The following is a 15,535-nucleotide window of genomic DNA, read 5'->3' as shown; positions in this document are numbered from 1 at the left end:
GAGAAAGAAAAAGGAAGGAAGGAAGAAAGAAAAGAAAGAAAGAAAGAGAGAAAGAAAGAGAAAGAAAGAAAGAAAGAAAGAAAAAGAAAGAAAGAAAGAAAGAAAGAAAGAAAGAAAGAAAGAAAAGGAGAGAGGAAGAAAAGGGGAGAAGAACGAGGTTCCTCTGCAGCCCAAATGACAGTGGGCAGGGTAGCAGCGGAACACACTTCACCACTCTATCTCTTTCTCCCTCTCCCCACTCCCTGCCTCACACACCTCAGTCTGGAGTTAAGGGTGAGCTGGAACCCCTGAGGCCTCCTTTTGCATTTCCATCTCAGGTCAACTCCAAACAGGCTTTTTCCTTTGGATGAGTCCAGCAATAGAACTGACTACATAGATTCCAAGACCTGAAGTCAGAAAACGGATGCGGACCTCTTCCAACACCTCCTCTCCTTGCCTGACTTGCTGGATGGGTGGTGCCTCCCGCAACCCTTGGCTTCTGAGTCCTCAAAGGAGAAGACTGGCGAGCAGACGGTGAGGACCCAGCCTGCAATCACAGCTTATTACTCTGGTTGTGGGTGGAAGCGCAGTGGGCGGTCGAGGGTTGCGTTCCCGCCTCAAAACAAGGGATGGCGGAATCCTCCAACCCCTCCTACCCGCTCCAGGCCGGGGATCGCCGAGGAGGCACAGCTCCTTTGGTGGGGGACGGGGGCGGGGCCTGTCTCAGGGGCGGGGACCGGGGCACCTCCCTCCCGCGCTCCCCGCGCTCTGGCGCCGCGGAGCTGTCCAGCTTCAGTGCCGAACCGGCAGCCTCCCGCGCGCACCGCGCCGCCTCCGCGCCGTCCCCGCGCACCCTCCTGCCCGCCCGCCCCGCGCCCGGCCCCGCCCCGCCCCGCCCCGCCGCGGCCCGTCCACTGCTCCCCGCGGGCCAGAGCCGGCCGAGCGGCTGCCCGCCGGGGCTCTGAACGGCGCGGCGGGGCCGGGAGCCAGGGACCCGCCGAGGAGAGTGGCGGCCCCGGACGGCTGCCGGAGGGGCGGCCGCGCGTGGATGCGGCGGGAGCTGGAAGCCTCAAGCAGCCGGCGCCGTCTCTGCCCCGGGGCGCCCTATGGCTTGAAGGTAAGCACCGGCCGGACGGAGCGGCGGGCGACTCAGGGTCACGGGGAGAGGAGGAGGGACCTCCAAGGGCAGCGCGGCCAGGACCAGAAGTTTGTGCGGCCACTCCCGGCCGCCTGCTTGGGAGCGCCCGCCTGGGGTCCGGCTCTGCATGGGCTCCCCGTCGAGCGGGGGCGGAGGGCGCTGGAGCCCGCGGCTGCTATCCCCTCTCCCTCCTTCTCAGTAGCCTCCTCGCCACTTAGAAGGGAATCCCCTCCCCGAGCACGAGCGGGCGCAGCTGGGGCAGCCTCCCCGCGGGGCGCCCAGGGCAGCACGGCGGAGCCGCGGCATCGGAGGGCGGGAGGGCGGCCGCTCCCCACAATCTCGGGAGGGCATTTCCCCCAGCACCCAAGCGCGAGACCCGGGGCTCGCGGCCAGAGTTTCCGACTTCTTCCAGAGGAAGAAGGGCTGTTTTTGGCAACTCTGTGTTGGTGCGACCTGACCCTTTTCAGTTTCTAAGGCAGAAGCTAAGGATGGGGGAGATTCTGGCTGGATTCTCCCGCTCCCAGGGTTGCCGCTGTCCTTGGTCCTGAACTTTCGTTCTCCTTCGCCTTCTCTCGGGTTGACACCTAGTCGGGGAGGGAGGCTTGGGTGCCAGACCCGTTTCGACCCGAGAGTGCAGGCGACGGTGGCGGCAGTAGCGGAGGGTGACCGCCCGGCTTTCGGCCCCGCTCTCTGATGGACCGAGAGCCCCTCTAGGGTGGTATGCGGAGACAAGAGACACCTCTAAGCACCAGACAGAGCGCATCCCTATCCCTGTCTGAGGTGGGCAGCCCTTGAGCGCTTCCTCTTGAAGAGCAGAGGTAAGAGGGTGCGTGTGCGTCTACATAACAGGCTTCACCATGGACACAAGTCACAGCACTGCAGCTCCGTGGGGACAGGCGCTTGCTCTCAGCCACAAGGAAGCTGTCTGAGCAAGTCACTGTTGCCCCACCTGGCACCCCACTACTTTTTTTTCGGTGGCTCTTGAGGTTGGGTGAGGGAGTGAGGGAGTGAGGTGCAAGGCACTTTGTGGGTCCCACTCCAGATCCTTCTGCAGATCCAAGCCTTTCTGGATTTTGACCAGGCTACAAACCTTTTAGGCTAATCCTTACTCCTCCTTAGGGAGCTAGATGTTCAACGATTCTCCCCACTCCCACCCTGCTTCAAATGCAAATATGCATGCTTATCTCTGATTCATCCTGCAGCATTAGGGCCACTTGAAAAAGAAATCATACTTATCATCTTTCCCCCGTGCAGCTGTTTGATGAGGGTGGCCAGATAGAGAGACTGTGGTCAGCGTGACCAGTTTCAAGAAAATCAGCAAGCTGGTTTCCTGGGTTTCAGCCCCTGCCTTGGACTTCGCTCCTTAGTGTTCAAAATTCCTGGATTATTTGTTGCAGGGGGTTTTGATGCCATCTCTGAATGCAAACATCTGACAAGGAAGTGATTTGGGAGGATTAGACCTAGAGCCAAATGAGGGCCAGGGTAGTCCCCGCTCTTAAAGATCATTGAGTTCCTTCTACCTGCCCTGCACAGCCTGAGCTGCCTAGAAAATGGAGAGATTCTCATTTGTTGTAGAAGACCGGGCAGCATTTCTCTAAGGGTTTTTTTCTTTTTAATGAATTCCCTGAGAAGCTGGTTAAAAATGCATATTTTTGCTTCTTCCTTGAAAAACTGGTGAACGAGAATCTCAAGCTGAGGCCCAGGAAATTTATATTTTAACAATGTTTCTGAGTGATTCATATATACACTGAATTAGCAAATTACCTCCCAAAAAGTTGAGACTCCTTAGAGGGTCTGTATATATTTATTTTATTTTGAAAATGGAAAGCAAGTTTATTTTACATAAAATTGGTAGCAGGTATTCTATCTGAGAAAATCCCTTGAAGATATAAAAATGCATTTTTGAGAGTTAAAAGAATCATATACCTTGGCAACCATTTGCTGATATCTTAAATATTCCTAAATTTCATACATTTGAAATTTATAAAATTAAGGTATTTAATCTCACCCTTTGTCTCCTGCTGTTATACCTGTTAAATTCTTCAAGTGTGAGACTCTTGGTAGAAAGACCATCCCCCTGATTAGATCTTTGCTGAAATTAAGGATGCAATCCAATCTCCTCTCCCCCAGGATCTTCCTGGGCTTTTCTTCTTTCTAAAATTTTTGGCCCTTTTAAGGAATCACCAATATGGCTTCAGGTTGACTTATGTAAATGCTAACTAACCCTCTATGGGGGTCAACTCAGTGTTTCCCTCCTGCCCTACCCTCTGGGTGAGTTATTGTCTTTCATTATGCATGTGCTGTGATCTGTTAACCTAAGTGCTCCTGAAATGCCAAGGAGTGATTAGTTCAGCCTAGTAGCACGTCATGCTCCCCAAGGCTAGTAGCATCTCATGCCCTGCTGGAAGTGACATATTGACTGTATTGATTTGGTTCTTGTGTTCCATAAGCAAGGAGGCTTGTAGGGGTAAAAAGGCTAGTAACAATGCTTGTGGGCTGGTTAGTCTTGTGCCTTCACCTACAAGGGTGGATTATTTCTGTCTAGAAAATGCAATTATCTTGAGAATGATATAGGAGAATCTGAAATTGAGAGAAACCCTTCTGTTCTTTCTTTGATACTATGGGAAACAAATGGGAACTTAGGGTCATTAGAAATATGGCTTCACATACTCCTGAGATTGTCTTGCTGAAGTCGGACTGGTCTGGGGTCACCATTCTCTGAATAAACAAGTATAAGGGGAAAGACATGGGGACTCTGCCTGGAGAGAATGATTTCCGTCTCCACTGCAAGTAAAAGTTACATTTTACTGTTAACAAAAAAGTGTGGCTGTGAAGATAGCACTGTGTGTATGTGTGTGTGTTTGTGTGTGTTTGCATACACGTGCATGCACACATATGAGCACATCGCCCAGGAGATACAGACATGATGAGACTTCCTTGAGCCAATCCTGTGTTGGCACCCACCACTTCTCCCTCCTTTGTGGCTTAATACCTGTGAATCTCCAGCAGTGAAGGTGCTTCAACACCTAGGAAGAGAGAAGAATCAAGTTGAGGTTTTATAATGCCAGAACCCTAAGCTATATTTGCAATATCTCCCAGAATCAAGTTATGTATCAGCAGGTTACAGTTACCTAAGAGTTGAGGTCTTGAAAATAGCTTAGAACAGCAGCCCAGTCATTTGCATTTTCCTGGGATATAGTTTATGAGACTTTAGATTCTTAGATTATCTTCTTGGGCTCCTCAGAGGTCATGCCGGATGCCCCTGACTCCAAAGAGGGAAGCTGTTTCCTTAGTCCAGAAATACAATGGTCTTTCTTCTTTTATTAAAGTTCTCCTAAATAGAACTTTTTCCAGTAAATTTTCCAGTTTCTGGACACCAGGACTGGACTTAGCAACCGAAGCTTCTCCATCCTACCAGGTACTCTGCTTAGCAGAGGAGCATCCTGCATATAGGAAACACTTGGAAACCATGGGCAGCAGAAAGGACACAGGTTGATTCAACTTCTCAGCAGGCACCCTCCCTTGTAGGTAGCCTCTTACTTAGCTGAACCCCAGCACCATTTTCCTTCCTCTCACCTCCAGTAAGGCATTTTGTGGCCTTGGAAGGACCTTGGGATTAGGTATAAGCCCTTCTGCTCTCCAGAATATATCATGGAGCCACTAAGAATGCACAAATTGCTTATTTACCAATTTGAGCAGTAGACTAATGTTATCTCTGGCCTTTTAAATGACCTAATGGTGTTGGAATCTAATATTAATATACTTTTGCCTCTCACCTGTTCCCATGACCAATGTAATTGAAGATTTCTTTCCTCTATACTTAAATGGATGCAAAACTTTCTTATTTTTTAACAATAGAATCATATTATCTAAATGCACAGGCCTGGAAAATAGCTTGATTATAGTGTCAGCACATGGGGATGGAGAGTAATAAAACTGTAAGACTCGGTCACTTGGTTTGCTTTGATTTGGGTCCAGAGAAAGGAGAGAAATTTGCCCTCAGAATTGCAGGTTTTTCTTTTCTTTTCCATTTCACCTTAATCTGGTAAATGGGTTAAATCAACACCCTTGGCAGGTGGGATGCCCTTGGAAGGCACAGCCTCTTCTCTCCTTAGGATACATGAGAGTGTTTCACTGCGGAGGGGTCAAGGACCCTGGTGGCTCCAGTGTATAGAGAGGAGTCAGAGATGACACACTGGGGTCTGAGGCCTCCCTCTTCCCCTGGATAGAAGAAACTGTACTGCTGCAGTGCTTTGAACTCAGAGGCCTGGAAGGTGCTAGGGGCATTTGGGAGAGTATAGGGCAGTGTACAGAGGTGAGAGCAGAGGAGAAGTAGACTCTTAGGAGGCCCTGAAAGAGGCTGATGTTAAATATGCATTGAATATAGGTATCAGCTTAGTGTAGTTTGGGCAATTTTGTCATAATCTTATGTCACCTGTAAGGATTTTTACTTTTTCCAGGAGGAGATGAGGGAATTCCTTGCTTTCTGAAGGGACAGGGAGGGGAAGGAGGGAAAACCTCTGGTTTCCCCTGCAGCCCTCTAGGTGATGTCAGCTTGCTTCCAGACAGAGGGCGGTAAGGGAAGTCAGGCAGACCTGGCTCCCAGGAGCCCCATCAACAGGCCTGCAGTTAGCCTGGGCAGTCCTGCCTTCCAGGAAGCTGTCGCTCAGCACAGAACTGCAGCTGTGGCCCCAAAGATAATCCCCTGCAGATGTCTGGGAGCCAAAGGGAGTCCTGGGGCCTGTTCATTTGTTATTGGTCTCCTTCAGAACGTGCCTGCCCTTCTCGTTTCCACCCCCTCCTTGTTGTTATTGTTTGGGTTCTAAGTGGCCCAGCAGGAGAAAGACATTAGAAATGAAATTATTTTTGTTACATGCTACATCATTGCCTCCTCTCCTACCTGCTACCCCAGGCAGCGCCATCACTAGCAACTCCCAGGAACTCTTGATCTGGGAAAGTGACTTAGTACCAGGCTTCCCTAGAATGAGAAGTGGTCCTGTTCACCAGACCCTCCTTTGCTGGCCTCATCATCATAACAGCCAGCATTTATTGTGCACTTACTCTGTGCAGGGCACTGTGCTCAGCACTTGACATAGGTTCCTCATTTAAACTCCCAATCCTGCAACAACTCTGTGAAATAGGAACCCTTGTTTTTTACATTTTTTGTTTATTTATTTATTTATTATTTTCATTTTTAGAGAGAGGTCTTGCTCTGTCAACCAGGCTGGAGTGCAGTGGTGCAATCATAGCTCACAGCAGCCTTGAAATCCTGGGCTCAAGTGATCCTCCTGCTTCAGCCACCTGAGCAGCTGGGAGTACAGGTGCATGCCAGCATGCCCAACTAATTTTTTAAAGAATTTTTTGTAGATATAGGGCCTTGCTTTGTTGTCCAGTCTGGTCTTGAACTCCTGGCTTGAAACGATCCTCCTGCCTTGGAGTAACCCTTATTATTCCATTTTGCAGAGGAAGAAGCATGGGCTTAGAAAGGTAAGTGGCTTGCACAAGGTCACACATTTCATGTGTGAGACAAAGATTCAAAACCAGACTGTTTAAGGCTAAAGCAATAGCCCTCTCTGATATGTAAGTGGCATAAAGAACAAGAAAAGGAGGAGAATAGGGATAAGAAGATAATTTTTTAGTGAACAAAAGGGCAGTAATCTTTGCGTGTGATACCAGGAAAGTGAAGAGGCAGACAGCAGATGGAGAAGGATGAATGAAATAATTCCTTGGGATTCTTAAATTTGAGATCCAGCGAGGAAGTGTTCTGTACCTGGATCTGGGTCCCTCTGGATGAAATGCACTGGGCATAAACCTCAGCAAGCAGTGGGAGCAGGAGGGAGGGTGGCAGGAGCAGGAGGGAGGCGGGGTCAACTAAGCCTTCCAACCCGGGGGAGGAGCTGGGAGGAGCTGTGGACGGATGATTTGTCAAGCTCCTCTGAAACTGTGGTGACATTACCTTCTGTCCCACATCTCTTTGAGATTAACTGAACTGTCCAAAGGATGAAAGCCAGACTTCTGCCAACAATTAGGTCTTTGGGGTTGCTTTCTTATTACCATAGAAGGAAAACTTGTTATATCTTCAAGACTAAGCTTCCACATTTTACAGAAAGGTGAGGGCGGGATGGTCTGGGATCCTGCACAGACACAGGAGTGACTCATGAGAGCTGCCTTTAAAAAATGAGCTGATTAGCCAGATGCAGTGGCTCACGCCTGTAATCCCATCCCTTTGGGAGGCTGAGGTGGGCAGATTGCCTGAGCTCAGGAGTTCGTGACCAGCCTGGGCAACACAGTGAAACCCCATCTCTACTAAAACACACAAAAAAATTAGGGTCTGGCAGCATGCACCTGTGGTCTCAGCTACTCAGGAGGCTGAGGCAGGAGAATTGCTTGAACCTGGGAGGTGGAGGTTGCAGTGAGCCAGTATCGTGCCACTGCACTCCAACCTGGGCGACAGAGCGAGACTCCGTCTCAAAAAACAAACAAACAAACAAACAAAAAACAAAAAAAAACTGATCAATGCTTTTCTGATAGACAGAGGCAGGCGAGGCCTGGATGTCCCTGGGCAGGGCACTTAACCTGCTCATCAGTTATTTCAGGCACAAATAAGGGACTGTAATAATCGTGTTCACCTCATAATAAGTGAGAAGACTCCTCTGTTGTTGAGCCTCACCATGAGTTTTATGAATGACATATATCAATATTTAGTCACCTATTTAAACCCTTTAAAAACAATACCATATGGCAGTTAAACCTGTGGGCTCTGGAATTAGACTTCCAGGATTTGAATCCTGACTCTAACACTTACTAGCTATGTTACCATGAGCAAGTTAATTAACCTCTATCACCTGGGGGTTCTCACCTGTAAGTGGATGTTAATGCCAACCTAATTGGGTCACAGTAATTAATTAAGGTAATAGAGACAAGACATTTGAAAGAGTCCCTGGGAAAAGTGAGTACTCTTTAAATGTTAACTGTAATGATTGTTATTGTTATTATTAAGATGCTTAAGCAAGAAACAACACTTTGAGCTGTTGTCCTTTTGCAGTAATTCAGCACCTGATTTTACATTTCTGAAATCATGTTTCTAAAACGTTCACAAAATTCAAGGATATACTTCTTTCTTACACTCTCCACTTACCTGCACCAAAATTCTCTGGCTTTCACCTGTCAGCAGCTCTTGCTCATTTTGAGCGAGATAGGGGTTTGAATTGCTTGTCATCCCTCTGATTTAGGTGCAGCTGAATTCATTTCCATCTTACCCCACATGAGCTAGGAAGAGGCAGAAGTTATCCTGGTGATGGCTTTTCATGGCCTAATTTTTCTTCCTGGTTTCCTGGGCTCTCTGTCTGCTACCTCATGGTTGGAGCCTCCCTGAATGGCAGTGTCACATGGTATGTTGCACTCTGGCACAGGCCACTTTTTATTAAAAACAAAAAATAAGGAGAATGTACTGGTGTACAAGGACAAGGTGACTTTTTTTTCTTTTCCCAGATTGAGAGGGCCAGAGAACTTCACATGAGCAGACCCCCAAAGCTGGCAGAAATATGTGTTCTGCAGCTTCTGGAGTCATTCATGGCAGGAGCAAACGCTATCATGTTTTTAGGTGAAGTGTGGTCCTGCCTGGGAAAGGAGGATGGAACACAATAGCTTCTGGTCCTGAGATTCCCCAATCCATAAAGATAATCCCTCTTGTTGGCCTTTTTCTTGGTCTATGAATCCCTTCTTCAGGAGGACTCTCTTGTAATTGATGTGCATCTATTTCTGGCCAGCTACAAATGCTCACCGTTTAGCTATGGTAGAAGATTTCAGAAGGCACTGTAGGTATTCCGTTCCTGGGTCATCTTCCTTGGTTCATCCTTTTGTGGACTCAGCCCTTTCAACTCTTTCACTCGTTTATGGCAGAGTGAATAAAAGACGTGTGTTGGCAAGCAGAAACTAACTTCCAGGGTCCCAGGCAGAGGATGTCAGAACCGCCTCCCACCGCCTGCCCCCGCACCACGGTGGATCCATGTTTCCACACACTATTTTTCTTTAGTAATATGTATAATTGAAGGTCTGGGATCACTCTAGAGTCACATTGTGACCAACGACACAAAATCTCCCTTGTGGCCTGTCTTCTGTGAGGAGCCAACTTAATGCTTAATGCTAATCTCTCAATTGTGCATTTCTTGTCTTCTCCATCAGACCGTGAGCTCCTTGAAGCACAGAATTTGTCTCATGCTTCTCTAAAATCTATTATAACCTAAAATGGTTCTAGGCACTTGGTAGTTACTTAAATTGTTGAGTGAGAGTGGGTGAGTGGATAAGTGATGGGTAGGTGAGAGACAGCTTACTTCCCCATAGCGACACTCTCCCTCTACTTTACTTGCAGCTCAACAAGAGTGGCAGTGTCTGAGGCATCCCCCACTAGAGGTATCTCATAGGTCAGCAACATACTTCATGCCTTCTGTCTTTCATCCTTAACCTGCACTATCTGGCTACCCTCAGCCGTGATGACATTATACGTTGGATGGAAATTTTTCACAGTTGTCACAGGGCATGGAAGTTGGGGAATATTGAATGGTTGGAACCTACTTCAATCAGACACACACATGGAGAAAAAGGTATTGGGAGGGCTCTTGAGGAAACAGCCTTTTGAGGAAAATACACAGGTGTGTTTGTTCCGGTCAGCCTGGGGACCTGAAGACAGAAAAGAGCTGTTATTGAGGGATGCCGTTAGTGCTTTGGTGATTTATATGTTTAGAGTTTGGGGAATTGGACTAGTCCTTACTTTAAAAGGTACAGATAAGCATGATTCTACCCAAGACCCTCCAAAAGCAGCAACAGTTTGAACCTATCTTTCCACAAGGCACTTTTAAGAAGTGGGCTATGCATCCCCTGTCCCTCTAGTTATTTAGTTTAACAAAGTGGTTCAGAGCACTCAGAAGCCAGGCTAACGCAGGATCAGATCTTTGTTCTATCAGTCATGAGCTATGTGACCTCTACCAAGTTACTATCACCCCTTTGAGATGCAGTTGTTTATCCCTTCATAAAACAGGATGACCATATACTTACCTGATTAGGTTTTGTGCAAAGGAAATGAGTCATGCACATAAAGTGCTTGTCTCAGTACCTGATGCATGGTAAGCTCTCAGCGAACATTCGCTGTCATTATCCTTACCGTAATTATCAGAGGGCAGAGAAATGTCCACAGAACCCTTCCCAACCTGTGCTCCAAATTTTATATTCTCTCTTCTGGAGGGAAGAAGGACACCATTGCAGATGAAGACATTAGACCAGGTATGAATTGGCATAGAGTGCTGTACTTGGAAGAACCAATTTTTACACAGCAGGGAAGTAGGAGAGCTGGACTAGAACTCACTTCTGCCCAGGGTTTTTCCTCTACACCTGGCTCAGGTTAGACATGGAGTTTTGAAGAAACTCAGTGGCTAAAGAATGGAATTTGAAGTGAAGATGGTACAAGGTAAGGCCAAAGGCATAGGCAGGGGCCAGACTATGAACCTTGAAGTCTTATGAAGGAGACTGGATTCCATCCTGAGGGAAAAAAGAAGCCATCTTGAAGGATTGGGTTTTAAGCACAGGAACAAACTCCAGTGATTCAATTTGCAGTAAAACAAACAAACAAACAAACAACAAAAAACTGGCCAGGCATGGTGGCTCACGCCTGTAATCCCAGCATTTTGGGAGGCCAAGTCAGGCAGATCACTTGAGGCCAGGAGTTTGAGACTAGCCTGGCCAACATGGCAAAAGCTCATCTCTACTACAAAACTTAGCCGGATGTGGTGGCTCACACCTGTAATCCCAGCTACTGGGGTGGCTGAGGCACGGGAATTACTTGAACCCAGGAAGCAGATGGTGCAGTGAGATCAGGCCGCTGCACTCCAGCCTAGGCAACATAGTGAGACTCTGTCTCAAAAAAAAAAAAAAAAAAAAAAAAAACTGATTATAGAAGATTCGAGACTGGAGGCAGAGTACCTAGGAGAGTTTGCAGTTGTTCAGGACAGCAATGCTGGCAGCCTGGACTAGGGAGGGGCAGTGGAGGTAGGAATAGTTAAAAGACCTGAAAAGGTATCTTAAATTTGCCAGAACTCAGTGATTGATGGGCTATGGAGGATGAGGGGAAGAGAGAAGCCAAGGATGATTTAAGAACAATGAAGCAAGGGAATTAAGGATATCAGTAAAAGTGTATGCATATTGGGCCAGAAACCTAAGCCGGATTGAAAGGGAAGGGAAGATAGGCTGATAGAATCGGTGGACTGATGGTGTTGATGAAATCAGAGAACTGGTATACTTAGAATCACTGAGCACTTGAACTGGGTTGCAGAGGCAATTGTGGTCACACAGTGGAGTAACTAAATTTCTAACCTCAGAGAGGAACACCCCTGGCGATGTCAGTGCTCAGAATGCAATCATAGGAGCAGGTGACTAACATGAAAGGTGTGCTTGGGGAGTAGGAGGCCAGACATCAAGAGGCCAAGCTGTTGGAAGCTGATTTCACCTGAGTTCATGGCACAACTTGGGCTGGAGTGGAAGACAGTGAACTAGTGCCAAAGACAGTGAGGGAGGGGAAGTGACCAGGAATGTATGGATGGCTGTGACAAAGAGAGACAGAGTGGGCATAAATGGTTGGTGGGCACCTGAACGGAACAGAGTCTTTATGAGAGGGTAGGGGAGGTGGTAATAAGGCACAGGGATGTGGGGCTGAGCATTCCCCTGGAAGGGCCGCAGCGGAAGTGGTGCCCTCAGTTGAGGCTGGGAGGGGAGGGGCTGCTGCCGCCATGCAGTACACACTGCAGTACACACCTCCAGTGTAGGTCTTCTCATCCTGCTTTTCTCTTCTGCTCCCTCCGTGGCTCATGGAACCCATTCCTCTCCATAGCTACAGAGAATGGAAGAAAAAGAGAAGAAAGGTGAAGACAGGGTGGCAAGTGGGTATAAAGATGTGGATGAGAGAGTTGAAATAGGTGGAAGTTACAGGGAATAGGAAAGAAAATGGATCTGTGGACATCCGTTGTTCCTCTTCACCCAGTGTGCCACCTGTAACCTTCTAACATGTTGTGTTGTTTTCTCTGCCAGAATGCTCCAGCTCTTAACCTATAAGGTTAACGTCTACTCAGCTTTTAAAACAGAACCCAGGTATCACCTCTTCCAGGGAGGCCTCCCCGATTTTCCTTCCTACACTCTTTCACCTGCCTGGGCCAAGGGCCTCTCTTTTGTATTTCTCTAGCATACAGTATTGAGTTATGTTGTCATTGCTTATTTACTGGTCTGTTTCCTTCCCTAGATGGCAAATTCCTCAAAGGCTGGAATGGAGTCCTTACCTCTCTAGCTCCAGGTGCCTGCCCACTGCACTGCAAAAAGTGGGACTGTCATTGAGCCCCACCTCCCGCAAACATGCACGCACACCATAATAAGACAGCAGCACGCACTGTCCTCTGCTCATCCCTGAAGTCCTCCACATTATTAAGGCAGGCTGGAATGCTCCTCCAGCAAGTGATTTAGACGAGACATTCCAGAGTGTCAAGGTTGTAAAGAAAGGGACCTACACTAACTCTACACATGAATGAGAAAATTGTACTTGGAGAGGGAAGTAACATGTTCAGGGTCTCATGGCTGCTTAGAAGCAGACCAGTCCCAGATCTGGGACCCGTCCCTGACACGGCCCACTTTCTACCACGCCAAACCCCGTGCCCAATGGCCACAGATGATGTGCACCACACTGTGGCTGCAGGTAGTCACATTAAAAGTTTCTCCAATTTAACCAGCTCCAAAAATCATACTCTTGTCCTTTCTTCTCATTTCTGGGTTCAAAATTGCTGATTTGGTGAGCTTTATTATTCAGCTATACTGAATAATATAGCTGCCTAGGAAATAGAGATAAGTGAAATGTAAAAGTAGGACCAGGCTTGTACTTAAGTATTTTGAGGGGTTCACTTTATGTGATGGGGCTACAGCACCACCAACATTCCTGTTTTCTCACAGGGAAGCAGATTAGGCAAGTTGGTGCTCAGTGTATCACGTGACATGCGTATGCTCCTTGAATGCTGTGCTATTGTCTTTAATAATAATAACGACCTAAGGTCCACTGATTACTCCTACATCATCAGTCAGATCTTAGGAACTGGGCAGCAAGGAGGGGGCAGGAGAAGGGGGAGTTTCTGGGTGCTCCATCTAGCACATGCGTGGGAAGTAGTAGGATGCCAATAAATACTTGTTGCATAGATGAAGGAGTGAATGAATGAATATTTTCCTCTTGCAGAGCAGGCTGAGATTTGCTCAGAAGCATGTAGAGCAGATTGGCTGCCCACCTATGTGGGCTCCCTGAGACCCAGGGCATCCAGAAGGTCTCCAGAGGGAAAGGGAAGATGGGAGAACCTCTGTAGAGCTCACAGCCACATGCCTTAAACACTGCTCCTGCATGGAGCATGATACCTGTTCCTGCATGGCCATGCTTCCTCTAAAGCCTCCAGGGGATGATCCTTTCTTGTCTCTTCCAGCTCCCCATGGCTCCTGGTGCTCCTTGGCATGTGGCAGCATCACCCTAATCTCTGCCTCTGTCTTCACGTGATTGTCTCTCCCCCATGGCTCTCTGTCTCCTCTCTGCTTCTTATAAGGGTACAGCAGGCATTGATTTAGGGTCCACTGTAATCCAGAATGAACCTATCTTATCCTTAACTAATAATGTCTGCAAAGACCACTTCCAAATGAGGTCACCTTCTGAGCTTCCGGGTGGACATGAATTGGTGGGTGTTGGGGGCCTGGGGGTCGAAGGGGAACACTCTTTACTCCTGTAAAGGAGCTTCCTGCCTTGGTGGCTCCTTTTCCTTATAGACATCTTTTGTTTCCTCCAGAGTAGGACTGTTTTCCTTCCTAGTCACCTGTTTGGGAATAGCTGCCCACTTATCTCATTGAAGCCTCATCTCCTGAGTTAGAAGGCAAATGAGGACAAGAAAGAAAGCAATTAGTACAACTGAGAGTTCAGGATTAAGAAGGATTCACTGACCTGCTGGCACAATGGTTGGTAAGGCGGGAAAGTAAAGGGAGTATGGAGGAAGAGAGGGGAAGGAAGGGGGTCCCTGGAATGTTCCAGCAAGGGAAGGCCCATGGGAACCTGGATTCCTGAGGCACTTGGGCACAGGCCCAGTGAGGGTGGTGATTGGGCGTGTATGTTAAATGCCTTTTATAGTCATAAGAAACTCAGGAATTGCTCCCTGTGAGGGCACCTGGGTGTGCATATTAAGTGCTTTATATAGTCATAAGGAACTCAGGGATTTGAAGTTGTTTACTCAGTGTTCATTCTACAAGCATTTATTAAATGCCTCCTATACACCAGGATCTCAGACTAATGCTCTAATTTCACAGATGAGCACACTGAACTCCGGTAGGCCAAGTGAATTACCCAGGATCTCTTGGGGGCAGAGTCAGGACTAAAATCCAAGTCTTTAACTCTCACCATGCCTCACACAAAGCAATGTTCTTCTCTCATATACTCCAGTCTGCCTTGGGGGATCCCTGATCTCCACCAGGTTATAGTAATAATAGTAACAACCCCTGCATCTGGGCAGGGCTTGACTGTGCCCAGGGTGTGTTTCCAGAAGTCATTTTACTGCTGCTCCCTGATGTGTGGGGTGGAGGCAGGGGTAAGGAGGGCTTCCTGACTCCTGCCACTGAGTTCAGCTTTGCTGGGGGTGGTGGATGGGAGGCCTGAGACCTGTACTCTCCATAGAGAAGAAGATCAAGGACCTCTTAGACAAAACTAGTGGGACTCACTCTCTGAAACCGGGAGCCCCATCATTAAGTTTGCCCAGCTGGCCAGTCTGTAAGGACATAGGGGATGCTGATGGTGCTAGCAAGGTGTTCTGGGCCCCTGTAAATGAGGATCCTGTGGCCTTGCAGATTCATCTTCCAACAGGCCTGTCTTAGCACACAGGTGGCAACATTTGGTGCTGTCTGTAGTATCTCCCAGCAGGGCTGAGCCTTCAGAGCCTGCCCTCTTGGGCTTTCCAATCTGGATGTCTCTGATGACCCGGTCCATAGCTTAGTAATTACTTGTTGAATGACTTGAGTAAGTCTGGAGAAAAAAGTTAACTCCTTCGCTGTGATAGGTGAGGGAAGGTATCAGAGAAGGAGGTACAGGGGATTTCCAAGGAGCTGTTCTCAGGCCAGCTTTGGGACTTGAGGCCTTGGAGGCTCCACCTGGAACTTGGCATGGGGCCTGCACTACCTCCCCAAGCGCACAGGATGCTGGAGCCTCCCAGCTTCTCTGGCTTTCGTCTCGTCTTCATCCCTGGGCAGCTCCCTGCCCTCTGCAGCATCTCCCCACACCCTGTCTCCACGGTAACGTCACAACCACAGGAGTCCATAATCCTGGTAGGAGGAGAGGAGCAAAGGGCAGGGACAGGGGCACATGTGGCCAGC

The 15,535-nt window shown here is 48.2% G+C and overlaps 1 protein-coding gene across 2 annotated transcripts in view; it reads left to right on the top strand.

The window, feature by feature from the left end:
- Window positions 1-773: 773 nt before the first annotated feature.
- DRD2 (dopamine receptor D2) overlaps window positions 774-15,535 on the top strand; it is a 65,746-nt gene continuing 50,984 nt past the window's right edge. For both annotated transcript variants that reach the window (XM_054441285.2, XM_054441286.2), the window contains exon 1: window positions 774-1,096. The gene's annotated coding sequence lies outside the window, so the exon portion shown is untranslated. The remainder of the gene's footprint in view (window positions 1,097-15,535) is intronic.

Source organism: Pongo pygmaeus, chromosome 9 (assembly GCF_028885625.2).
Source record: "Pongo pygmaeus isolate AG05252 chromosome 9, NHGRI_mPonPyg2-v2.0_pri, whole genome shotgun sequence".
Taxonomy (NCBI): domain Eukaryota; kingdom Metazoa; phylum Chordata; class Mammalia; order Primates; family Hominidae; genus Pongo; species Pongo pygmaeus.
This window is presented reverse-complemented; position numbering and strand designations above follow the sequence as displayed.